General features: G+C 41.6%; 1 protein-coding gene across 10 annotated transcripts in view; it reads left to right on the top strand.

The window, feature by feature from the left end:
- Positions 1-25,512, top strand: part of Vcf2 (VCP nuclear cofactor family member 2) — a 152,808-nt gene that overhangs the window by 57,709 nt on the left and 69,587 nt on the right. For 6 of the 10 annotated variants that reach the window (XR_009588458.1, XR_009588457.1, XR_009588459.1 and 3 more), the window contains exon 1: positions 17,644-17,830. The exons of 2 other annotated variants lie outside the window; for them this stretch is intronic. The gene's annotated coding sequence lies outside the window, so the exon portion shown is untranslated. Of the gene's footprint in view, positions 1-17,643; positions 17,831-25,512 lie in introns of those variants that run through there. 2 more of the 10 variants (XR_009588460.1, XM_060375227.1) reach the window with 1 other exon arrangement.

Raw genomic sequence — 25,512 nt, 5'->3', positions numbered from 1 at the left:
AGGGAATATTATGAAAGAAGATGGAGATACCAAGACCTGGAGGGATGTGGAGCAACACAAGGACAGCAACAGAACCAAAAAATCTGGGCACAGAGTTCTTTTCTGAGACTGATACTTCAACCAAGGATGATGCATGGCGATAACCTAGAACCCCTGCACAGTGTAGCCCATGGCAGCTCAGAGTCCAAGTGGGTTCCCTACTAATGGGAACAGGGACTGTCTCTGACAGGAACTCAGTGGCTGGCTCTTTGTTCACCTCCCCCTGAGGAGGGAGGCAACCTTACCAGCCCACAGAGGAAGACAATGCAGACATTCCTGAGGAGACCTGATAGACTAGGGTCAGATGGAAGGGGAGGAGGACCTCCATTATCATTGGTTTAGGGAAGGTGTTAGGAATTATAAAAAAGAGATGTGGAGGTTACAGAGGTTACACGCGGGTCCACAGATCACACCACGAGATTGGTTCCACGCAGGAGGTTTATTAGGTAGAGGGGGTTACAGAGAGGGAGGTAGATAGAGATAGAGAGACAGAGAGAGGGAGAGAGAGAGAAAGAGAGAGAGACAGACAGAGAGAGAGAGAGAGAGAGAAGAAGGAACGAGGAGGAGAGAGAGAGAAGAAGCGAGAGAGAGGAAGAGCGCAAGGGGAGGGGCCCCAGTTCTCTTATAGGGGGGTCCAGAGCATGCGCGGGTCGTTCCAGGTGGTCAGCAGGTGGTCTGAGTGTCTTTCCAAATGCCTGATACCTGCCGGGTCTGCCAGGCCCCAGGGGCTGCCTGTAGAAATGCCTGCTTGCTGATCCCAACAGAAGGGGCATGGGAGGAGAAGAGGGAGGGAGGTTGGGATTGGGAGGGGGTGAGGGAGGGGGCTGCAGCTGGGATACATAGTGAATAAATTATAATAAAAGAAGAGAGGGGCCAAGAGAACTGGCATGGCCAAATGACAGGGTTATATAAGAATGAGAAGTTGAAGGGGTGGGAAGCCCATGTGCTGGATAAGTGTTTTGTAGGGTAGGGGCAGAGTTAAAAAAAAAAACAACAACAGGGTACTGAGTGATATTGAGAGTGAGCATCTTTAAGCCAGCAGGAGCTTTGGTATGCTAGTTGGCATCAGAGATAGCCATTTTTGAGTTTCTTTTGGGCCTCATAGCATGGATCTCTAACTCTAGTGCTGGGCGTTTGGAGACAGGACTCCTGGGTTTTTCTGGCCAGTGAGTTCCAGGCTCAGTTAGAGACCCTGGAACTAAACATACTAAACATACTAAATATACTAAACATACTAAACCTAACACACACCAAAACAACACAATAACGACAGCTAAACACAAGCACCATTATTGTCTAAACAATGCTCACACAGTATCGTGATCTACTCTATGGTCTCTAGAGAAAAAAAAGTAGCTAAATTTTTAGGTATTACTCTTGTTCTACTGACACAAGCATTTGAGAGTTGAGCTTCTTTTGGCTTGGGATGGGGTGGGGAGATGGAGAGGGAGCATACTTTTGTCTTTTGAGATAACACCTCATGCTGGCCTCCAGCTCACTATGAGCTGAGAATGTCCTTAATTAAGCCCTGGATCCTCCACTTGACACCTCCTAGTTGCTGAGACTGGAATTGTGTGCCACCATGCCTGATGGAAATTTAAATTTACAACAAATTGGTATTCTTTCAGAGATGCGTTATCTGTATGATTCTGGAATCTGTGATGATTATTTTTCTATTACTGTAAGTAATAATGTCTGGTAAATTATTATAGATAATAGGTCAAGGTTTTAATATTCCATATATTTATGGGATATTTTTTAACTATACTGATTCTTTTTATCCATTGAAAGCTGAGGCATGAATAAAGGCGTCATTCTATTTTTCACAGCTACACTGTTTTTCCAGTATAAATATTTTATTCTTATAAGGTGTATGAAGTTCCCAGAAACAAAACCTCCCCTGTGTTCAATATTTTCCAAGTCTAATTCATTGATGAGATTGTCTGTGATTCTCCACAGCTGGAAGGTTATGGGTGCAGAGCCCAATTCACTGGTATTCTCTTTAATCCCACAAAAGCCATTTGTTGGCCACCTGAATTTGACCCAACATCCTTGTGACTATGGAGTAAATATCAATAGACCCTCAGCTTCCACCAACCAAAAGTCTAGAGTGTCATCAGCACCTGAGACCTGTTACAGCGGTTCCTCAGCTTTGCTGTACCCTGTGGCTACCTGATGTTTCCACCAATATCTTTAGAAAATAGCTTGATTTGTGACTGATTTTCTTCTATTAATATAAAAAAATGTCATAAAAGTATAACAAAGTGTAGCACTTTGAGAGGCAGAGGCAGGTGGTTCTCTGATTTCAATGCCAGCCTGGTCTCTACAAAGCTAGTCCAGGGCAGCCAAGGCTATAATGAGAAACCCTGTCTCAAAAAACAAAAACCAAAAAAGTATAACAAAGATGTAACGGTATTTGAGCTAACCTAAATCTCAGGCTATATCACTCATCCCTTACTCCCTTTGAGGTGAAGCTATGCTGACATGAAGGCCAAGATCCTTCCAGAATTTTTCTGAGAATAAAGTTTCTATCCAGTATGAACATACTGGTGTTGAATGAGATCAAGATTTCCATGAATGATCCTGCCTCATTCTTTAAGTTTGTGGGGACTCTTACTGAGATGAGGTCTCTAATGCTGACTGAGGTGTGAAGAGCAGTTTAACAAGGTGCAGTTTTTACTTCTTCTGGAGTGCTCCAATGTGGCACAGTCTATGCTGAAAGTGTTAAACACTTTGTCATGCTCTTTGTATTTGTAGTATTTTTCTCTGGTGTGAATTCTGTGGTGACGATGTATTCAACTTTGGTTAAATGTTGCTTTAGTTAGGGTTCTATTGCTATGATGAAACACTATGACCAAAAACAGCATGGGGAAGAAAGTGCTTTCTGCTCCTGGGATACCTCACTCAGGATGATCTTTTCTAGATACCACCATTTGCCTGCTTCCAGGAGCAGAAAGACACACATGGTATATACTCACTTATATAGACCCATAAGATAGGATAAACATACTAAAATCTGTACACCTAAAGAAGATAAACAAGAAAGAGGACCCAGGGTAAGATGATCAATCCTCACTTAGAAAGAAAAATGGGATGGACAGGGGAAGTAGGAGAAAACAAGTAATAGGACAGAAGCCTGCCACAGAGGGCCTCTGAAAGACTCTACCTAGCAGTGTATCAAAGCAGATGCTGAGACTCATAACCAAACCTTGGGCAGAGTGCAGGAAATCATATGAAAGGAGGGGGAGTTAGTATGACCTAGAGAGGACAGGAGCTCCACAAGGACCAAATATATCTGGACACAGGGGTCTTCTCTGAGACTGTTTCTCCAACCAAGGACCATGTATGGATATAACCTAAAACCCCTGCTTGGATGTAGCCCATGGTAGCTCAGTAACCAAGTGGGTTTCTCTAGTAAGGGGAACAGGAACTATTTCTGACATGAACTCAATGACTGGCTCCTTTACCTCCCCCAACCTACAAAGAAGGAACAGTCTTGCTAGGCCACAGAGGAGGACGTTGCAGCCAGTCCTGAAGATACCTGATAAGCTAGGGTCAGATGGAAGGGGAGGAGGACCTACCCTATCAGTGGACTTAGAAAGGGGCAGGGAGGAGATAAGAGAGAGAGGGTGGGATTGGGAGGGAAGGAGGGAGGGGGCTACAGCTGGGATACAAAGTAAGCAACCTGTGATTAATATAAAAATAAAATAAAATTTAAAATAAATAAATAAATTATAGTTCATATTCCATCATCCAGGAAAGTCAGGGCAGGAAACAGGAGTTGATGCAGAGGCCATGGAAGGTGCTGCTTACTGGATTGCTTTCCATGGCTTGCTCTGCCTGCTTTCTTATCTAACCCAGGACTACCAGCCTAGGGGTGGACCCAACCACAATGGTTTAGACCATCACCCATCAACCACTAAATAAAAAACACCCTACAGGTTTGCGTACATCTCAGTCATATGGAGACATTTTCTCAGTTGAGGTTCCCTCCTTTCAGATGACTCTAGCTTGAGTCAAGCTAACATAAAACTAGGCAGCACAAAGGCCTTGCCACATTTACATTTGTAGGGGTTCAAGTTTTATGGGATTGCATAAGGAATGAGGGTTTTGTTCTGAAAAATGGTTTTGTTCTGTTTGTTTGATTTGGGGTTTTCTTGTTGTTGTTCTCCCCACTCCCAATGTGCTCTTATGCTACCTAGGCTAGGTGCAAATTCATTACCTAGATGGGGCTTGGCTTTGATCTTCTTGTCACTACTAAGTCCAGGGGTGATAAACTTGAACCACCATATCGGCCTTGGGAATAAGTTCTGATAAAAGGCTCTCCCCTCTCTGCATATGAATTGTCATGTTCTTTGTATTTATAGGGTTTTTCTATATTATTATTATTATTATGTTGGTTTGTTTGTTTTGGTTTTTCAGGACAGGGTTTCTCTGTGTAGCCTTGGCTGTCCTAGACTTGCTCTGTAGACCAGGCTGGCCTCGAGCTCCCAGACCCACCTGCCTCTGCCTCCTGAGTGCTGGGATTACAGGGGTGCACCACTGTGCCTGGCTTTTCTATTATGATACTTTAAATGTTGAGAAGGGCTGCAAAATTTGTAAAGGCTCTGTTGTGGTTTTTCAAATTTGTACCATTTCTCTGCAATATGACCTTTGAAGTTCATTAAGTCATAAAGAATGGAAAAGATTTGCCACATTATTTATATTTTTAGGTGTGAATTTTCTGGCTGAGGAAACTTTAAACGCCATGCCACATTCTCTGCAGACATATGTTTTTTCACCAGCATGTATTTACTGTTCAGTAATGAAGGCACAAAATATTAAAAACTTTGCCATATACTGCATGTTTTCAAAGTTTCAGACCAGGATAAGTTCTGTGGTATTAACATGTAAGGAGAATTAGGGGGATTTCCACACCCATTCCAATTGTAAGGGTTCTCTTCTGGTTATGTGGTAACTATCTTTTGTTTCATCATATCTCTTGGCATTTTTTCACCTTTGCTTAAGAAATGTGACTGGGTGCATCTAGAGATGTAGCTGAGTGGTTAGCTCTGCTACATATGGAGTCTGAGGCCAGCCTGGGCTCCATGAGAGTCTCCAAAAGAAACTAGTAAATAAAATGAATTAAAATAAAGAAAAAAATATGTACAAGTACTAAAAGGCATATGGAGGTAAGGTTTCTAGAATTTTCTAGCACTTTCTTCCTCAAAATTCCATTGAGCAGGGTCTGGGCATCCCCACCCTCACTCCCATCACCACACACACCTTTTTGAAAAGAAAAAAAAAAAATGACTTCATTCTTGAGTGACAGCAGTTTCAATTGGAGGAAAGTCTGGCTCTTACAGAATCGTAGCTCACAGCCCTTGTCTCCAGGGGATACCAGTGAGAAACACCAGTGATCCTTGACATCAGTGATCTTGGCCTCCTGCCTAAGTATCCTCCACCACCTGCAGGTCATAGGGAGACAGTGAATCCAAGAGAGACATCTCATGAGCCGTGTACATGTGGTATAGAACCCATTTCTTGGCTTCCGCAGTGTTCTGTTGTCCGCATCTCCCAATGCCAGCAGATCATGGGTTGACAGAGGCTACACCAGAGCCACCTCACACTCCTTAATGGTTGAAAAATCCAAATGAGACCATTCACAGCAGATTCCAGTAGCCATAGGATAGACCTTCTGGGTTCATTTAATACTTGAGCAATGCATATCACATTAGAATTATTTTTTAAATATCTGGTGCTGGAAAGTTGGATAGGAGGTTAAGAGCACTGGTTGTTTTTGCTGAGATCCCTGTTAGGATTTCTAGCTTCCACATGGTGGCTCACAACCATCTATAACTACAGTCTTCAGGTAGTTGCCACCCTCTTCTGGCCTCAGCAGGCTCCATGTGTGCACGTACTGCACACATATGCATACAGGCAAACACTCATATTCATAAAATAATAATATAAAATACCTATTCCTTGCTGTTTGGATTCTTCTCCTAGCATGCTCTTTCTTTCATTCTTGTATTGGGAGCAGGAAAACATTCTGCAAACACATGTACTCTAGAGTGTAACAGGTCATGTGTAGCGCCATAAGACTAAATTAAGATGTTGATAGTGTCTGTGTCAGGGGACAATAGCTTATATGAATACTCCAGCAACTCTTAGATTGTGCCCCCATAATGGTAAATGGCCTACTGTAATTTGCCTTATCTCCAATATTAGATATTGCATGGATAATCTGTGTTTGTGTGTGTGTGTGTTTGTTTATATGTGTGTGTGTGATATGTGCTCATGTAGTATATGACTTAGTGAGCATGGAAAACCAGAAGAGGATGTTGGGTATCCTGGACAATAACTCTCCACCTTATTCCCTTCAGACACAGTCACTGGACCAGTAGTAACTAGGTTGGCAGCCAGCAAAACCTAGCAATCTTTGCACTCTCTCTTAGAGCTGGGGTTCCCTGTGTCTGTTGTGGATGCTGGTGAGTCTTATCTCAGTTCCTTGTACTTGCATAGAAGGATCTCTTACCCTCTGTATGTAAAGATTTATAAGCCTGTTTTGTTTTAGAATGAATGTGATAAAATATATTATTTCAAAAGTCCCTACTGAAGGAGCTGGAGAGATAGCTTAGTGGTTAAGAGCACTGGCTGCTCTAGTGAACTCAGATTCAATTCCCGGCACCCACATGGTGGCTCATAACTATCTATAACTCCAGGTCCAGGGGACCCAATGCCTTCTTCTGGGGACTCTGAGGGCACATTATGCACATGGTGAATACACTCTGAACATGCAGTCAAAGCCCTTACACATCAAATTTTAAAAAGATATGCCCTCTTGTGTTTTCAGTTTCTGTCTTTCTTCTTAAGAAGGCATCATGCTGCTTCTAGGGAGATCAGTCAAGAAACTATGATAAATTGCTCAAAAGAATACCTTTGTATTTAACAAACAAACAACCTCCAGTCTCAGACTTCTAGAAGCAGAGATTTTGTTTTGTTTTCTTTTGTTTTTCAAGACAGGGTTTTTCTGTGTAGCCTTGGCTATCCTGGACTCACTTTATAGAACAGGCTGGCCTTGAACTCACTGAGATCTGCCTCTGCCTGGGTTTAAAGGTGTTATCTATCATACACAGCTCTAGAAGCAAAGATATTGAATTCAAATGCCAAATTCTTTTCTCTGTGGCTCGACATTCTGAAACATAGCACACATTAATGTTGCAATGATATCCTATGAGATTTCTTGTTTTCACAGCCTTGCCATTATTTATAAAGTCATGGAACACTTACATTATTAATGACAGCAGTTGTAAGTGTCAAAATTAACATTTGCTAACAGAAATTGCAAATACTTTTCTGATCCTTTGGTTTTTATTGTGTTTGTGGTTGTCTCATTTTTAAATGATTCTATTCCTCGGTAGTCGATGATCTTTTTCCTTTTCTCGGCACTTGGGATGAAGCCCAGGATGTGGTGTAGACCAGGTGAGCCATACATGCTATTTCTATAGCTTCACACTTGGCATACATTTGAAATACTCCCTCCTGATCTGCCTGTCATTCACGCTTATCCTTGTCTCCTCTTCCTCTTGTATTTAGCTGTGTCTCAGCTAAACTCCTCTCTAAAATGTCTTGAAGACACCACACAAATGAAAATCCACAGTAATTAGACAGTATGGGAACAGCTTTCAGAAACTGAACTTTTGCCAGACGTCACAACCAAGTCTTGAGACCATTTAAAACTAGGTATTCATCTGCTCTTCTATATGCCCGGCCTGTTTTACATTTAGCCTCTGTGTGTGTGTGTGTGTGTGTGTGTGTGTGTGTGTGTGTGTGTGTGTGATAACCATTTGATGAACACAGCCAATCGGGTGAAAATTTTAAAGCAACCCTAAAGAAAACAAGTATCACATAAATGTTCCAAACAATATGTGGATATAATTATGATGTCTGTTTGAGTATTTGAATGCTACCTGGGTCAATTGGAGTTAGTAAAGTAAACTCTTCCCTTAAAAAACCCTGTTCAGGATTTCCAGAAAGTATTCCTCCTCTCTTTTCCATACCATGTGTTTTTATGCTGTTCAAAAATACAGAACCAATCCCTTTGTTACAGAGAGATAAACAATGTGGACAGACATCAGATACACACCACAGGCAGACAACAGACAGATAGAAGGCACAGAAAGATAAGTGGAGAAATCAGTTTTAGACACCAGGAGGAAGATTCTTGATTCCTAATGAGATTTGATACAGGCAGCTATAGAGCACTTCTCTCATCAATGACTTCCCATTACTTCCAAGGCTAATCTTTCCAGGACTCTAATGCATGCTTTGAGTCTATGCATTTGTAATTTAGCACACTTAAATGTACCTCTGTTAATCTCACTCCATTTTGGCCTTAGCATTCTCATCCGAAAAAAAAAAATGCATCCTGTGGGGCATGGAAGCTGGGGGTGGGGGAGTTGTGCAGGGAGCCCACCCAGGGTAAGAGGGGTCAAGCAGTGTCCAAACCCAGGACATCTTGTCCTGAGAACCTCAGGAGTAGGACCCATCCTACACCCCCACCCTAGAACACTCCCTGGACCTACATAGCAGTGCACCTCCACCCTTCCCCCCAGGAAGTCATGTAGCCTGGTAATCAGGTTAAACTTCCTTTCCCTTATAAGGTTATGTCCAGCAAGCACCTGGAATTCCTCCTCATGCAAATGAGGCATCCCTAGCATCCTGGTCCTGGCCAATGATATACACTTACCTTGAAAGCCTATACCGGACCCCACACACCAAGGTTAAGTAGCCTTTATTCCCCCCAATTAATCTGTCTCACTAAGCAGCCTCCAGAGAAGCCTATTTCTCCCTGTTCTCACTGCTGCCTGAGATCTCATTTACACCCTGCCGTTCCTGCCCCTCCTCAGGATCCATAGTCATGATTGTAGGCTGATTAGGTCTTAACGGCAGGACTTTACAGATTTTGATTTGTTAAACTACCCAGACAACATAGTTTCTTTATTTTTTATTTATTTTTTATTTGTTTATGTGTTTATTTAATCACTTTACAGCCTGATTCCTCCCTCTTCTCCTCCCACTCCTACCCTCATCCCCCCTCCCCACATCCGTCCCCCACTTCTTCTCAAAGAAAAGGAGGCCTCCAAGGGTAAAAGCCAACCCTGGCATCTTAAGTCTCAGCAGGACTAAGTACATCCTGTCTTACTGGGGCCTGACATGGCATCACAGTTAGGGGAAAGAGAGCCAGAGGCAGGCAACAGCATGAGAGATAGCCCCTGCTCCCATTGTTAGGGACCCACATGGTGATGAAGCTGCACATTTGCTATATATGTGTAGGGGTCTAGGTCCAGCTTATGCATCCTCTTTGGTTGGTGGTTCTGTCTCTGTGGGCCACCATGGGCCCAGGTTAGTTGACTCTCTATGTCTTTTTGTGGTGTCCTTGACCTTTAGGGCTCCCTCTATCCTTCCTCCCACTCTTCCAAAGAACTCCCCAAGCTTGGCACATTGTTTGGCTATGGGTGTCTGCATCTGTTTCCCTCTGCTGAATGAAGCCTCTCAGATGAAGCTGCTGGATGAAGCCTCTCAGAAGACAGTTCTGATAGGCTCCCATCTGCAAGCATAGCAGAGGTTGGCTCTCTTCCATAGGAGGGATCTTGATTTGGGCCAGTCATTGGTTTGCCATTCCCTCAATCTCTTCTTCATCTTTATCCCTTCATTCTTGTAGGCAAGACAGATTTTGGGTCAAAGGTTTTATGAATGGGTTGTTGTCCCCCTCCCTCCACTGAGAGTCTCACCTGGCTACAGGAGATGGCTACTTCAGGCTCCTTAACTACTCACTGCTAGGAGTCTTAGCTAAGGTTACCCCATAAACTTCCAGGATTCTCCCCTGTCCCAGAGATGCCCCACCCCCACTGATTTTCCTTCTCATTCTCCTCCGTATCCCCACACCTGATCCCCACCATCATTACCAACCTCTCCTCATCCCCTCCCTATCTCCCACTCTGTTCCCTCCCTCCATCTACTTTAGATGTTTATTTTATTTCCCCTTCTGTGTGAGATTCAAGCAGCCTCCTTTGACCCCTCTGTGTTACTTGGCTTCTTTGTGTCTATGGATTATAGCATGGTTATCCTGTACTTTATGATTAATATCCACTTATAAGTGAATACATACCGTGTGTCTCTTTCTGTGTCTGGGTTCAGACAACATTATTTCAATCTTTGGATATGTGATGGGTTAGATGGCAGCTGTGGAAATAGACCTCTTCTTCAGAATAGATGGTGGGGCCAAGAATTGCTGGGGATGGCATGACAGAAACAAGTAAGGGATGCTGTTGTTATTGAAGGAAGAGATGAGATGTACTAGAAGTAGTGGGGAATGCTAGACTGGAAGGAAGGAAAAGAAAAGGACCATGCTGCTCTTGGCTGCTTTCCAGACACTATTTGGCACAAGTGAATATCGTCAGTGTCATATGTTACAGAGCACAATCCATGGCTAATAACACCAGACTATAGATAGTAGGAGCCTTCCTGGTCAGTCTCTTCTGAGATATATGAAAGGTTGATGGTCAGTAACCACATATACAAAAGGCTTGGCCAAATGGCTTATGATGTAAACAGCAGGTGTTTTCTTTGTCCAAATAGGCACAGAAATTTCTTGAGCTAATGAGAAAACCTTGTTTCATAACCCAAAGAAAACAAGACTAAAAGCAGAAGGTGAAAGAAATATGATCCATCTAAATGCAAGTTAATAAAATGGAAGGGGAGATGGGCATATGACTATAATCCCAGCACTGAGGAAGGCAGAGGCAGGCAGATCTCTGTGAGTTTGAGACCATCCTGGTCTACAAAGTGAGTCCAGGACTGCCAAGGCTACACAGAGAAACCCTGTTTTGAAAAAAAAAGGGGGTGGGGAGAATACTGTCTCCTTAATTATCCATTTTGCTGATTAATTAGTTTTATTATTATTATTAATGTAACATCATTAAATTATCTGGAAAGAAGGAATCTTAATTAAGAAAACTTATACCAGACTGAGCTGTGAGCAAGCCCTTGGTGGCATTTTCTTTATTAATGACAAATGTGGGAGGGCCCAGCCCAGAGTGAAGGATACCAGTCCTAGGCTGTATAAAAAGAAAGCTGAGGCTGGGCAGTGGTGGTGTGTGCCTTGAATCCCAACACTAAGGAGGCAGAGTCAGGCAGATCTCTACAAAGTGAGTCCAGAACAGGCAAGGCTACACAGAGAAACCCTGTTTCTAAAAACCAAAACCATTTAAAAAATGCAGGTTGAGCAAGCCATGGGAGCAAAGCAATAAGCAACATTCCTCCACAATCTCTGCTTCAGTTCTTGCCACTAGCTTGCCTTGAGTTCTTTCCTTGGCTTTCCTTAATAATGTATTATAAGATGTAAGCTGAAATAAGCCCTTTCCTTTGCAAGTTGCTTTTGGTCATGGTGTTTTATCCCAGCACTAAAAAACAAACTAAGACAGATATGAAATTACATACCCCAGAGGTCCCTTCCTCCATTCAGTTGCTTGCATACCCTCACTGCTAAGTCAGTCTTCTTTCTGAATTTAAACCTTCTCTTTTCCCCTTTCTGTCTCCTTTCTCACAACACTGGTCCAAAGCCTAAGTTTGCTTGCTCTGAAGATATCCACACCAAGCCATCACTAAATCTCCCCACTTCCATAAATTCTAACTTAGAAAGATTAAACTTCTTTTTGCTCTCCATTCTGAAGATCTCCAGCTTGCCTGTGTGTTGTTTTCTCTATCAACTTCCAATAACATTATCCTAGAGTTTCCTTCTGAGTTTGGTTTTAAGTTTTTCAGGACAGGCACATGCCACCATGCTGAATTGGTTTGCGATTCTTTTATCTGTGGGGCCAAGAGGCATCCCATATCTCCCAGTAACAGTAGTGGCTTTATTGGCTGCAGTCTTTTTACTATTCCCACATGAAAAAGTAAGTCAGTTTTGCTTGAATACTTACTTCACTGACTTTTACTTGCTTTCTCTGTTCTCTGACAACCTAACATCATTATCCCATGGAGAAGGCTCCTTTGATTCTTTCCAGAGGTCCTGGAGACTTCCAGGTTAAGCTGAGAAAACTTTTTCATGCTTTCACTGTGCTATTTATCACATAATCTAAAACAGCAACCACTTGCTTTGTATCGGTTTTGTTTGGGGTTGTTTGGTTTGCTTTTGTTCAATTGAGACAGGACTGGTCAGGAACTGATAATCTCCAGGTTCAGCTTTGTGAATGCTAGGGTTATAGGCTTGTACCATACCTGACAATTAATTTCTATTGTAGACAGAAAAGAATAAATAAAAGGAGTAGTCATAACTCAAGTATTCATATGCATCTATCTAAAAGTAATATTACTATCACCTTCATTTTTCATATTTGAGATAATAGATTGTTCAATATTGAATTCTGAAACTGCATTGTGTGACACTAGGTATTTTATATATGTTTTAGAGATTCAAATTTGCCAATAGTCCAGTTCAAATTTGCATTGTGGTAGTTTGGATAAGAATGACTCTCATCGGCTATTTGAATACTTAGTCACTGGAGAGTGGAACTCTTTGACAGGATTAGGAGGATTAAGAGGTGTGACCTGGTTGGAGGAAGTATGTCACTGAGGGTAGGCTTTGAGGTGTCAAAAGCCCATGCCAGGCCCTGTCCCCTTCCCTCTTGTGGCCTCTGGATCCGGACGTTTGCTCCTAGCTACTGCTCTAGTGCTATGCATGCTGCCATGCTTCCCACTATGATGATAATGAACTAAGGCTCTGAAACTGTAAGCCAGCCCCAACTTAAATGCTTTCCATTATAAGAGTTGTCCTGTTCAGGATGTCTTTTCACCTTCACCACAACAGAACAATGACTAAAACATATATCTTCTGCAACTATTCTTACATTGTTTCTAAAAGAAAAAAAAACTATAACTTTTTTTTTTTTAGAATTTTTTAGACAAAGTCTTTCTATGTAGTCTTTCTATGGCGCTATCCTGGAGCTTGCTATGTAGACGAGGTTGGCCTCTGCTGCTTGAGTGCTGGATGGGACTAAAGGTGTGGGCCACAATGCTGTGTACTTTATAACAAACTGTTAACCAACCATTCCCATACTTTAGATAAGCTGCCTTATGTGGAGAGGTTAGGTTACAGAACCTCTAGCTGCTCTTTCCTCCAAACTTCCTTTCTCTCAGAGCAGGGCTACAGAGAGTGGCTGTGTCCTTACAGATCCCCCTCCCTGAGACAGCTGCAAATTCTGTGGCCTCTGTAGAGTCATACCCAGTGCCCATTTCCCCAGCGCTCACTGCCCAGGCTCAAAGTGCCCTTGAATGAAAGCCCTAATTCTTATCAGGTACCTTTCAAGTCTTCATAACTTGTGGCATGGATGTTAGCTCACAAGGCATGGAATCTTCTCCCCTTCAACCCAACAGGAGGAAGAAATTCCCTTTGCTCTTTGCAACTGAAGGTTTTCTCTTCAGTACATTAAGGCTGCCCATGGCCTGATGCTTTGAACTCTCTGACTAATACTCTTCTAAAGGGTGGTTAGTCATCTTGGCTTTCTTTTTCACAAACCTAAAATGTCTTTTTAAATTATTTGTGAACTGTAGACACAGAATTCCAGGTTCAATCTTTTGAAAACATTTGCCAGCATCTGCATCCTTGTAGCATGCACTTATCTGTGAGTTTGTAAATGTTGTTAGTGAGGAAGTGATTGTTGTTTTTGTTTCAATAGAACATCAGTCAGTTGTTTTGTAGGTTTAATATATTTGAATACCTTCAATGCCTATGTATTTTATATTCCGTGTACAATGAATTTATAAAGTTTCACGTATTATCAGTTTTGAATGGTGGACTCTGGGAGTACAATTGCAATTACATGTGAGGCTCTGGGTTTGAGCTTCATTACCTTTAAAATTAAGTAAAATGAATAAATATCAGTAAAGAAAAATATCCCTCAAAGGACCATTGTAACAACCATAAATTCCCAAAGTCTCCTATCATGCATTTTAGAAGCTGGAATTAATCAGTCACTCTAATCCTTGTTTATGGAAACTTCACTGCTGCTTCAGCTGACCTCACCATCCTCCAGAGGGAGGGAGAAGGTGGAGGGGAGGAAAGAAGAGGGAGATGGGGTAGAGAGAGCACATGGTGTCACAAGCCTTTAATACCAGCAGTCCAGGAGGCAGAGGCAAGAGGATCTCTGAGTTCAAGGCCAATCTTGTCTACAGAGTAAGTTCCTGGACAGCAAGGGCTACCCAAAGAACTGTCTCAAAACAAAAAAAGACAGACTCAAAAATGCAAAATAAAAGTGGTTTTTGTTTTGTTTTGCCTTTGATTCTATGGTGTTCTGGCTTGGATAGGTCAGAACAAACTCTCAACTCTAAGATTTCAGGAAAGGACTAAGCAGACAGTCCTCTCCTGGTCAGAGAGTTCAAAGCATCAGGACATGGGCAGCCTTAATATACTGAAGAGAAAACCTTCAGCTGCAAAGAACAAAGGGAATTTCTTCCTCCTGTTGGATTGAAGGGGAGGAGATCCCTCTTGGTAAACCACTGGCAGGTGGTAAGGCAAGGCCTACTTTGGCCATGTTTTTTTTTTTTTTTAATTTTTATTCTGAAGCTTGTCAGCTTTAATTCTTAAAAGCACATACTTAGTCTTAGCCACATGATTTTTTCTTAATAGAGAGAAACATAGACTCTGAAATCCAAATTTTATGGTGATTTAGGAGTTCAGTTCTGCTCTAGCTTCTAGTTCTATAACAAAGGAATACAATCTAAGATACCAGTAGGAATTACATATAGACAAAATCCGACATGCCATTTGGTAAAGTTATGTCATTTAAAATACATACACCTGAAATACAAAGACTCACATTTCTCTGGAGGTTAGTTTTCAGTAATACTGTCATTACTCCATATGCTCCTATGTGGTTTAGGTATAACATGGGTTACACTATGCACTAAAGTGGCAGCAATAAATTAGCTTTATCTTTTTTTTAAGACTGGGTTTCTCTCTGTAGCCTTGGCTGCCCTGGACTTACTTTGTAGAGACCAGGGTAGCCTTGAACTCACAGAGATCCCCATGCCTCTGCATCCCAGAATTCTGGGATTACAGGCATGTGCCACCAGGCTAGCTTTATCTTTTAATCATTTATTTATTTTTGAGACAAGGTCTCACTATGTAGTTCAGTGTAGCTTGAAACTTGATCTCTAGACCAAGCTGCCCTCAAATTCATTGAGTTCTACCTGATTCTGCCTTTCTAGTGCTGGGATTAAAGACAATGCTCAGAATAATACATTAGTTTAAAAAAAGATGAGATTTTGTTTACAAATAATCTCCTTCTAAAGTTACTTATTTGTCTTTTTCAAGACAGGGTTTCTCTGTGTAGCCCTGGCTGTAGCCTCACTTTATAGACCAGGCTGGTCTCAAACTAACAGAGATCCGCCTGCTTCTGCCTCCCAAATGGGCCACCACTTCCAGGTTTACAAATAATCTCTTTTTTTTAAATTTTTTATTTATTTTTATTTTTTATTTTTTTTATCAGTTACATTTTATTAACTCTGTATCCCAGCTGTGTCCCAATCCCTCATTCCCTCCCAGTCCCTCCCTCCCTCCCTCCCTCCCTCCCTCCCTCATCTCCACCGTGCCCCTTTCCAGGTCCTCTGATAGGGGGAGACCTCCTCCCCATTCATCTAATCCTGTTTTATCAGGTATCTTCAGGACTGGCTGCAAAGCCCTCCTCTGTGGCCTAACAGGACTGCTCCTCCCTTCGGGGGTGGGGAGACCAAAGAGCCAGTCACCTAAAAAAGATAATCAATTGAGCGGACATGGGGTAAGATGATCAATCCTCATTTAGAAAGACAGATGGGATGTGCATTGAACGTATGACAGGAGTCTACTGAGCGCATCTGAAAGACTCTAACTAGCAGTGTTTTCAAAGCAAAGACTCATGACCAAACCTTTGGCAGAGTACAGGGAATCATAAGAAAGAAGGGGAGTTAGTCTGATGGGGAAAGGATAGGAGCTCCAGAAGGACCAAATATATCTGGGCACAGGGTCTTTTCTGAGACTGACATTCAACCAAGGACCATGTATGGATATAACCTAGAACCTCCACTCAGATGTAGCCTGTGGTAGCTCAGTAACCAATTGGTTTCCCAAAGTGAGGGGAACAAGGACTATTTCTAACAGGAACACAAATAATCTCTTAAGGGAGGGGTTGGTTTAGAGTTTTACAATGTTGCAGATATTTATATATGTTACTTTCAGGTCTGTGATACTCCTAAGGAAGGAGTATCTGATTTTCTGACTTCCTTTTACTATCATTTTACTTTCCTCTGTGGGGCAGTAAGCAGAGGGAAATCTAGAGACCATGTAGACTAGTGGATTTCATACAGTTGACAAGCCAAGGCCACAGCTTTCATCTTAAATAGAATAAGAGATAGTTTCTTCTGGAACCATTTTGAGCGACGTTGGTCCAGGAACACAAAATTAGGTTACCCCAATGCCAAGTTCCAACATGGAAGCAGTTTCACGGAGTTTTTAAAAAATAGTTTTACAGAACAAAGAAAGTCATAAATCAAGGCAAGTTTAAATATGTTGGTAAACGAGAGAGGTATGTACAACAAGATGAGGGTGAGCTATTCTATGGGACTAAGATGCTATCTGATGACATTTTAGATGTGGGATTGGCAGAGGTAGTACGCTCCTAATTTAATAGCTTCTAAGAGGTTTTTATTTATTATCATAAGATATTAGTACTAAGTAAATAGCTACAAAGAGGCTTTTATTTATAATCACGGAATGTTAATTCTAAGTTAATAGCTTCTAAGAGATTTTTATTTATTATCACGAGGTGTTAGTTTGGATACAGAGTTGGGCACAGAAAGCTAAAGCTAGCTCAAGAGAAAGCAATTAACCTCTGAACCTGCACAATTCTAATCTCTCCATAATACTGAAATTCCAATCGGTCCGTCAGTCTCTGCAGACAAAAACACAACGAGCATAGCTTCTTTTCAGGAATTTTAATCACAATACCCTTCGTTTTTAAATAAAAGGAGTTTTAGAGACAGAAAAACATACAGTGCAAGGAAGGGTTGCGAGTCTGGACACAGGGATCTCTGCTGCCTGGATGCAACTCTGCCTGGTTTCTAGTTATTACAGTTATGGAAACGGCCTGCCCAGAGAACAGAGAGGCTCTACTTCAGGAAAATAACAAAGACTTAAATAGAAATGTCTTTTGAAAGTATACCTAATTTTGGTAAAGGATGTTATTTTTCCTCCCAGTGCTTTTAGGGTACAGGTAAAATCATCCAAAGGGGTTTTAAGATTAGAGGTGTAAGGGCTGCGAGGAAGACATTGATTCAGGCTGAGTTGAGTGGGGTGAGTGCATCCTGAGACCTAGCTCGAGGCTTGAAAGGCTTGAATTTAGGGTGACCAGGGTTGTCTGGCTGCTGGTCACCAGCTACATCCCTTAGCCGATAGGAAAAATTTGGGAAGGTACATCCTGTCAATCCTTAGAATGAATGGTGGCTACCTCACTGGCACCACTGCGCATGCTCCAAAATCAGCCAATCCTAGAACACGCCTGACAGCTTCCTTTCGGTAGGGGAGGGACTTCGGCTGATGTTTCCCTAGGGCAAGGATAAGCATACGAGCTTTCATCGCGGTTACGGTTCGCTGTGCCCTCGTAGATAAGTACGAGTGACTTGAGCGGACTTCTCCATACCGCTAACCTTCCAGAGCCTTCATTTCTACAGCTGTTGATTGAAAAGAAGCAGAAAACAATTTTGACCGGTATGGGTGAGTCTCACTTTTGTGGCCGCTAGATGGCAATGTTAACGCTTTATTGTAGTCCTGCCCACTCTGCCCCGCCCTTTGTGCTTTAAAAAAACAACGTAGGTTTTTTTTTTTTTTTTTTTTTTTTTTTTTTTTCTAAATTATGCTTCCTCCATCAGGTTGTCTTCTGCTTGTTTTTGCCTGCCAGTGGACAAAGCGCTTGGCTCTTCAAATTGGCGGGTTTTTTTTTCTTCTGTTGGGCAGCATAGACACCCTAGCTACTTGTATTTTGGCTTTCCCGAAAGTCATTCTTTTCTTTGATTTTGACATTGAATTTAAGATCTTTATAAACATCCTGTACTTTCATATAACCGTTTGCAGCAGGTAATGAAAACAATTCTTATCCATATAGCTGTCACCCAGTGCTTACTATTTATCGTTTATGAAACTTGATTCAGGGATTTTTTTTTTCCCATCCATATGGCTATATTTTAAACACACAGAGATGAGTATTCACATTATTGCTTTAACAAATGAAAAAATGAAATCACATTGAACCCTCCTGACATGTCTATGTGTTATTTAATGATCTGAAAAAGACATGAGGGTTTGGACAGATGGGTCAGCAGTGAAGAGCTATTGCAGACAACCCCTCTCACCACCCACCTTGGCTCCAGAAGATCAGATGCCTCTGGCCTCTATGAGCACCTGCACGCACGCGCACACAAACATATACACATACACACAATTAAAAATTGATAAAAATGAATCATAAAATGACAAAAAGACTTGAACATTTTTTCCAAATATGACAATCTAATAAAACGATTTTTCATCTTATATCAATGTCATGTATCATAAAATATTGTGCCTAAGATTGTACCATACTTGCTTGCTTACCAGTATATTTTGAGCTCAGCATCAGAACAGCTATGTGTTCTCAACATTTGTATCTGTTGAACAAATGACCTGATTTCTTGAAAAAACGCCTGATTTCTTCAGGGTGCCATTCTCTATACCTACAACATGACTGAGTTAGAGCAGGGCTGGTGATGCAGAACTGGCAGTATAAGCATGGCAGTTCCCTACTGGGAAGACTAAAGTAGGAAGATTGCAGTTTAGGGCCTGCCTGTGCTCCAGAGTGAGTTGAAGGTCAGCTAGGACTGTTTTTTTTTTTTATTTTTTTTTATTAATTACACTTTATTCACTTTGTATGCCCCCTGTAGCTCCCTCCCTCCTCTCCTCCCACCCCCTCCCTTCCTCCACCCTCTGCATGCATGCTCCTCCCCAAGTCCACTGATAGGGGAGGTCTTCCTCTCCTTCCTTCTGATCCTAGTCTATCAGGTCTCATCAGGAGTGGCTGCATTGTCTTCCTCTGTGGCCTAATTAGTCTGCTCCCTCCTCAGGGGGAGGTGATCAATGAGCAGGCAAATCAGTTCATGTCAGAGACTGTCCCTGTTCCCATTACTATGGAACCCACTTGGACACTGAACTGCCATGGGCTACATCTGTGCAGGGGTTCTAGGTTATATCGCTGAATGGTCTTTGGTTGGAGTATGAGTCTCAGGAAAAACCCTGTGCTCAGATTTTTTGGTTCTGTTGCTCTCCTTGTGGAGCTCCTGTCCTCTCCAGATCTTACTATTTCCCACTTCTTTCCTAAGATTCCATGCACTCTGTCCAAAAGTGAGCTATCCCAGAAGCAGAGAGGCACACACGATATATACTCACTCATATAGACATATAATATAGGATAAACTTACTAAAATCTGTACACCTAAAGAAACTAATCAAGAGAGAGGACTCTGGCTAAAATGTTCAATCCCTATCCAGAAAGGCAAAGAGGATGGACATCAGAAGAAGGAGAAAAGAGGGAACAAGTCAAGAGCCTGCCACAGAGGGCCTCTGAAAGGCTCTGCCCTGCAGACTATCAAAGCAGATGCTGAGACTTACAGCTAGGACTGTTTAGTGAGACATTCCTCTCTTAAAAAGAAAAGACAAAAGATCAGGAGATCTGGAGATATTGTTCCATGGTAGGCTGAGGCCTAGCATGTCCATCATCCTTGTATTCAATGCAGCAGAGCATTTTTACAAAGTGAGTGTGTGATTAGACAGTGATGGGAATGTTGGCAAATTTTGGTAATCTCTTTGCTCATCTGGATAGCCTTGGTTACTGTCTATATATATATATGTGTGTACCACAGTTTTCATAAACTGAGTGTTAGCAGAACCTGCTTCAAAGGGTGGTGGCCTACATAGGCCAGTAGTTTTTTAGTTTTTACTTTTTTTTTTTTTTGGAGCAGATTCTCCATTCACCCAGAGTAGCTTTGAAGTGGCTATTTAATCTAGCTGAGAATCTCAGAATGACCAAAGTTCCTGATCCTCCTGTGTCCATATCCTCAGCTGGCTGTGGTGTCACATGTCTGTACTCCAAGTACTCTGTGAGTTCAAGGCTAGCCTAGAGTGAGTTCCAGGACAGCCAATACTACACATACAAATCCTGTCTCAAAAAAAGCAAAAACAAACAAACACACACACACACACACACACACACACACACACACAAAAAAAAAAAAAAACCCGTGTCCACATCCTCAAGTTCTGGGATTACAGGTGTAATGTTAGGGGAATATAAAGGAGGAGAGTATATCAGTATATTTCCTAAAGATAATTTCTCATAAAATAAAAATATTTTTTGTACTGACATACTGTTCCAACATCTCCAATTATCCACAGTGCATTTTCAGAAGTAGATTTATTAGATCCAAAGGTCAAGCAGTTCATTTACTCTTGGAAGAAAGTTTCAGTACACATTCTATGAGGATTCTTGTTTACTATGCCTTTACTATGATTTTTTCCTTTTTTTTTTTTTTTTTGAGACAGGGTTTCTCTGGGTAACCTTGGCTGTCCTGGACTCATTCTGAAGGTCTTGAACTCACAGAGATCTGCCTTCTTCTGCCTCCAGAGTGCTGGGATTATAGGCGTGGGCCACTTTGCCTGCCCTTTTTTTTTTCTTTTTTGGTTTTTCAAGACAGGATTTCTCTGTGTAACAGTGCCCTGGCTGTCCTGGACTCGCTTTGTAGGCCAGGCTGGCCTCAAACTGACAGATATCTGCCTCCTGAGTGTTGGGATCAAAGGTCTGAGCCACCACACCCGGCCCCTACTGATTTATAATAATAAATTATTATAAGTATTATAAGCTAATATTTAATGTAAATAATAGCTATTATCATATGTAATTACATTAAATATTAATTTGTTAAATTGTTTTAACTTTAAATATTTAATAATATCTATGATTATTATACAAATAACAAATTTTAATTTAATAACATTATTAAATATAAATATTATATATTATTATTGTTGATATTATTGTGTACTGGTGATTGTGCCTAGGACGTTATACATTCTAAGGAAACGCTCTACCACTGAGTCCTAGGCCTAATTTTTTTTTTTTTGGTGTTTATTTAGACAGGGTTTTTCTGTGTAGCTCTGGCTGCCCTCGAACTTGCTCTGTAGACCAGGCTGTCCTCACACTCAGAGATGTGCCTGCAGCTGCCTATGCTGTGCTGGGATTAAAGGTGTGTGCCACCACTGCCTGGCTCCCATCAGTTTTTTTTCTTTCTTTCTTTCTTTTTTGCCATCTTGCTAGCCTTTATTTTTTTAATTAATTGATTTACTTATTCACTTTACATTCTAGTGATGGTCACCTCCCTCCTCTCCTTCCATTCCCACCCTTCTTCCCTCTCCCCTGTATCCCCCTTCCCTTACCCCTCAGAAAAGGGGAGCCCTCCTCAGCCCATCCCAGCACTTCAAGTCACATCAAGACTGAGCACATCCTTTTCCTTGGTAGCCTGGCAAGGTAGCCCCAACCATGGGGAAGTGATTAAAAAGCATGCAACAGAGTCCTTGTCAGAGACTGGCACCTCCTCTCCCTCTCTCCTTATTAGGAAACCCACATGAAGACCAAGCTGCCCTTCGGATACATCTGTGTAGGGGGCCTGAGTCCAGTCCATATATTGTCCTTAGCTTCATCTTCGTTGTCATCATCCCCCACCACCACCACCACTGAGCTCTGGTTAGTTGACTGTTGGTCTTCTTGGGGAGTTCCTGTCCCCTCCAGAACCTTTTATCCTCCCTTCCACTCTTCCATAAGACCCTACGCACCCCACCCAATGTTTGGCTGTGAATCTCTGCATCTGTTTTGATCCATTGCTGAGTGGAGCCTCTCAGAGGACAGCTATGCTATTCTCCCATCTGCAAGCATAGCAGAGTATCAATAGTGTCAGGGGCTGGGTCTCTCTTATGGGGTGGGTGTTGGGTTCGGCGAGGCATTGGTTGGATGTTGCCTCAAACTATGCTCAATCTTTATCCCTGCACATCTTGTAGACAGGGTAAATTTTGGATTGAAGTTTTTGCTCCCAACATTTTTTTTCAGGTTTTCTGAGACAGGGTTTCTCTGTGTAACAGCTCTGACTTTCCTGGAACTCGCTATGTAGATCAGGCTGACCTCGAACTCAGAGATCTGCCTGCTTCTGTCTCCAAAGTGCTGGGATCAAAGGTATGTGCCAACACTGCCCAGGACTTCCAGCAATTTTTAAAAGTAGTTATATTGTTAATTTTATTAGTTGTGGGTACAGAAATTAACTACTATCTGTCACTGCATTGCAAATTTCTCCTCCTTGCTTCTCCTTCTCTTCTTTTTTGAAAGTGAATTGTGTCAATTTATTAATAAGACAGGCAGGTTTTTCCACAGGAGGTAAAATATTTCACAAATTTGAGTTTTATCCTTACACACAAAACTCATCATAAATCTCTATTGTTCCAATTTTAAATGTAGCCCATAGACTCAGTCTCAGTGGGGGTCCCTAGTAAGGGGAACAGGGGCTTTCTCTGGCATGAACTCAGTGGCAGGCTCTCTGATCATTGCCCCCTTGGGGGTGCACCCTTGCCAGGCCACAGAGGAAGACAATGCAACCAGTACTGATGAGACCTGATAGGCTAGGGTCAAATAGAAGGGGAAGAGGACCTCCCCTATTAGTGGACTAAGGGAGGGGCATAGGGGGAAGAGGTGGGACTGGGAGGAGATGAGGGAAGGGGCCACATCCAAGATACAAATTGAATAAATTTTAATAAACTATAATAGTAAAAAATTAAAAATAAAGTATGTGCTACTGAAGCACTGCATTACAGATCTTTGACTTTTTTTAACTTTACAATTATGTTTGTCATTTTCAGAGGTATATTTTCTTTTTCTATAACAAAATTTACTGGTTTTTTTTCCCCAATGCTGGGATAAAATCTGGTGCTTATACTATGTAAGATGAGTGCCTAAGCAACTATACCCTCAGCAGTCATTCCCTGTTTTCAGGGATTTAATCATATAGAAAGCTGAAAGGGTCCCTCTGACTTACCTCTCCGCTCACTTATTTTTAATCATTATTCTTCTTTTGAGTTTCTACTTAGCCTGCCTAAACTCCCCATTAAAATGCCTTGAAAAATCTAAAGAGAAAGAGAGAGAACACACAGTAACTGCATAGGAATGTCCACCCTTAAGTAATTGGTGAGAGGATGTCCCAATTTTTATGTTCTTAAATAATCTCCTTACTTTTGTCTTAGTCTTTCTCTTTTCAGAAGTGTTAGGCCTATCTGATTCTGGTTCAGTAAGTTGCCCAAGCATGTACATTGTTTTCAGCCCCATGAGAGCAGAGATGGCCACTGTGGAAACAGGCCTCTTCCTTAGAATTGATGAAAGGGTCAAGAGTTTCTGATAGAGAGGCCTGTAGGACCTGTAGAGAGGCCTGAGGGGTGGTTTTGCTGTTTAAAAGGAGAGCTGAAAAGATCAACAGATGAGAGTACTGACTTTACTAGTCAGCATTGTTCTACCATTCCCCCAGAGTTGCAGGGTTCCACCTGCTTCCTCTGTCCTTTGACAACTTGGTTTCATTGCTTCCTCAAAAGGGAATCCTGATTAAAAGCAACTTAAGAAAGAAAGGATTTATTTAGCTTACATTTTGAGGTTAAAATTTGTTATTGTAAGGAAGTCCAGGCAGGAAGTTAAATCATCACATCCATAGTCAATACCCGAGAGAGAATAAATGTGTATCCTTGCTTGTCTTGCTGTTATACAACCCAGGGCCTCTGGCTAGGGAATGGTGCTGCTCACAGTGGGCTGGGTCTTCACATGTCAATTAACAGTTAAAACACTTCCCTAAAAACACATTCGAAGACCAACCTGATTTAGATAATTCCTCATTGAGAGTTTATTTCCACTTGATTGATTGTGGCAAGTTGTCAGTTAAAACTGTCCATCACGTACTATAAACTGAGTATAAAAATTTAATTTTCTAATTGTTGCTAATATATAAAAGTAGTTGAGTGTTCTTTATTTGTCTCATACTATGCAACTTGTTAAATCCACTTAAGTTCTAGTATTTTTTTCTTGGATTTCTTTGTATGTCAATACTCATGACGTTTTTCAAATAGAGACACATTTCTTTACAAAGATATATATATATATATATATATATATATATATAAGATCTAAGTATCTGAAAACAAGTACACTGGGGTTGGGGGCATGACTCAATAGGAGACAGTAGTGTAGCATGTGCAAAGGCCTAAGTTTATCTCAAACAAACAAAACCCAAAGCATAAGTAAATAAGTAACAGTAAAGTAAAAGGGTCTCTAGGATCACTCTGGCAACCAGAAACTTCTAACTCACTTCTTAGTATTTGGAACCTAGTGTTACTGGAGTTGTTAGCGTCAGACCTAAACCCTGACAGTCATAACAAGCTATGCTTTGTCACCAACGAAAGAGACAAGTAATAGGGGAAAGCAGAGAAAAGACATTTGTTCTATGTGGGCACACTGGGAACATGAGCAAAGCTCCAGTGATGCCCTTCCACCCAAGTCCATCTTCAGGCTTCTGGAATGAGATTTAGGTTTATAAAGAGGGCACATCTAACTATAGCCCTGGTTAAGATGTGGTCTCAGCTGTGCATGGTGCTACACACCTGTATTCCCAGTATTCAGGGAGCCACAGGCAAGCAGATCTCTGAGTTTGAGGCCAGCCTCATATACCTAGTGAATCCAAGACAGCCAAGGCCACACAGAGAAACCCTGCCTCAAAAAAAGCAAGCAAACAAACAAAAACAACAACAAAAAGATGTGGTCTCACTTGTGTTTGGCATATCATCAGTGTAGATCCTGTCTCTCTTACAGGGTAGTCTGTTGTCAGAACCATGTGAAATCCATCCCTGGGAGACAGGCTCCTCTTCTGGCTTCTACCAGGCCCTTCAGCCTTTTCTTTGAGGATAAGATTCTTGAGGAAAGTCCAGTTTCTCTGGGACTGACCTCACTCATGTGATATTTTCTTTGCTCTAGAGAAGTGGTTTCTCAACTGTGGGTCTTGACCCCTTTGAGAGTCAAATGACCTTGTCACAGAGGTTGCCTACAACCATTGGAAAATGCGATGTTTACATTATGATTCATAACAGTAACAAATTTATAGTTATGATGTAGCAATGAAAATAATTTTATGGTTGGGAGAGTCATCACAACTTAGTGAAATTAGTTGTATTAAAGAGTTACAAAACCTTTCTAATGAACAAAGAAATTTCAGTCCTGCTTCCTCTGTGGAGGTAGCTAGAATCACCATCATTCTTCCAGTGCTTTCACTGAATTAACTATTAAGTGAAAATCA

The sequence above is a fragment of the Meriones unguiculatus genome, chromosome X (assembly GCF_030254825.1).
Source record: "Meriones unguiculatus strain TT.TT164.6M chromosome X, Bangor_MerUng_6.1, whole genome shotgun sequence".
In the NCBI taxonomy this organism is placed as follows: Eukaryota; Metazoa; Chordata; class Mammalia; order Rodentia; family Muridae; genus Meriones; species Meriones unguiculatus.
Note: the sequence above shows the minus strand (reverse complement) of the source record. Positions and strands in the feature narration are given on the sequence as shown.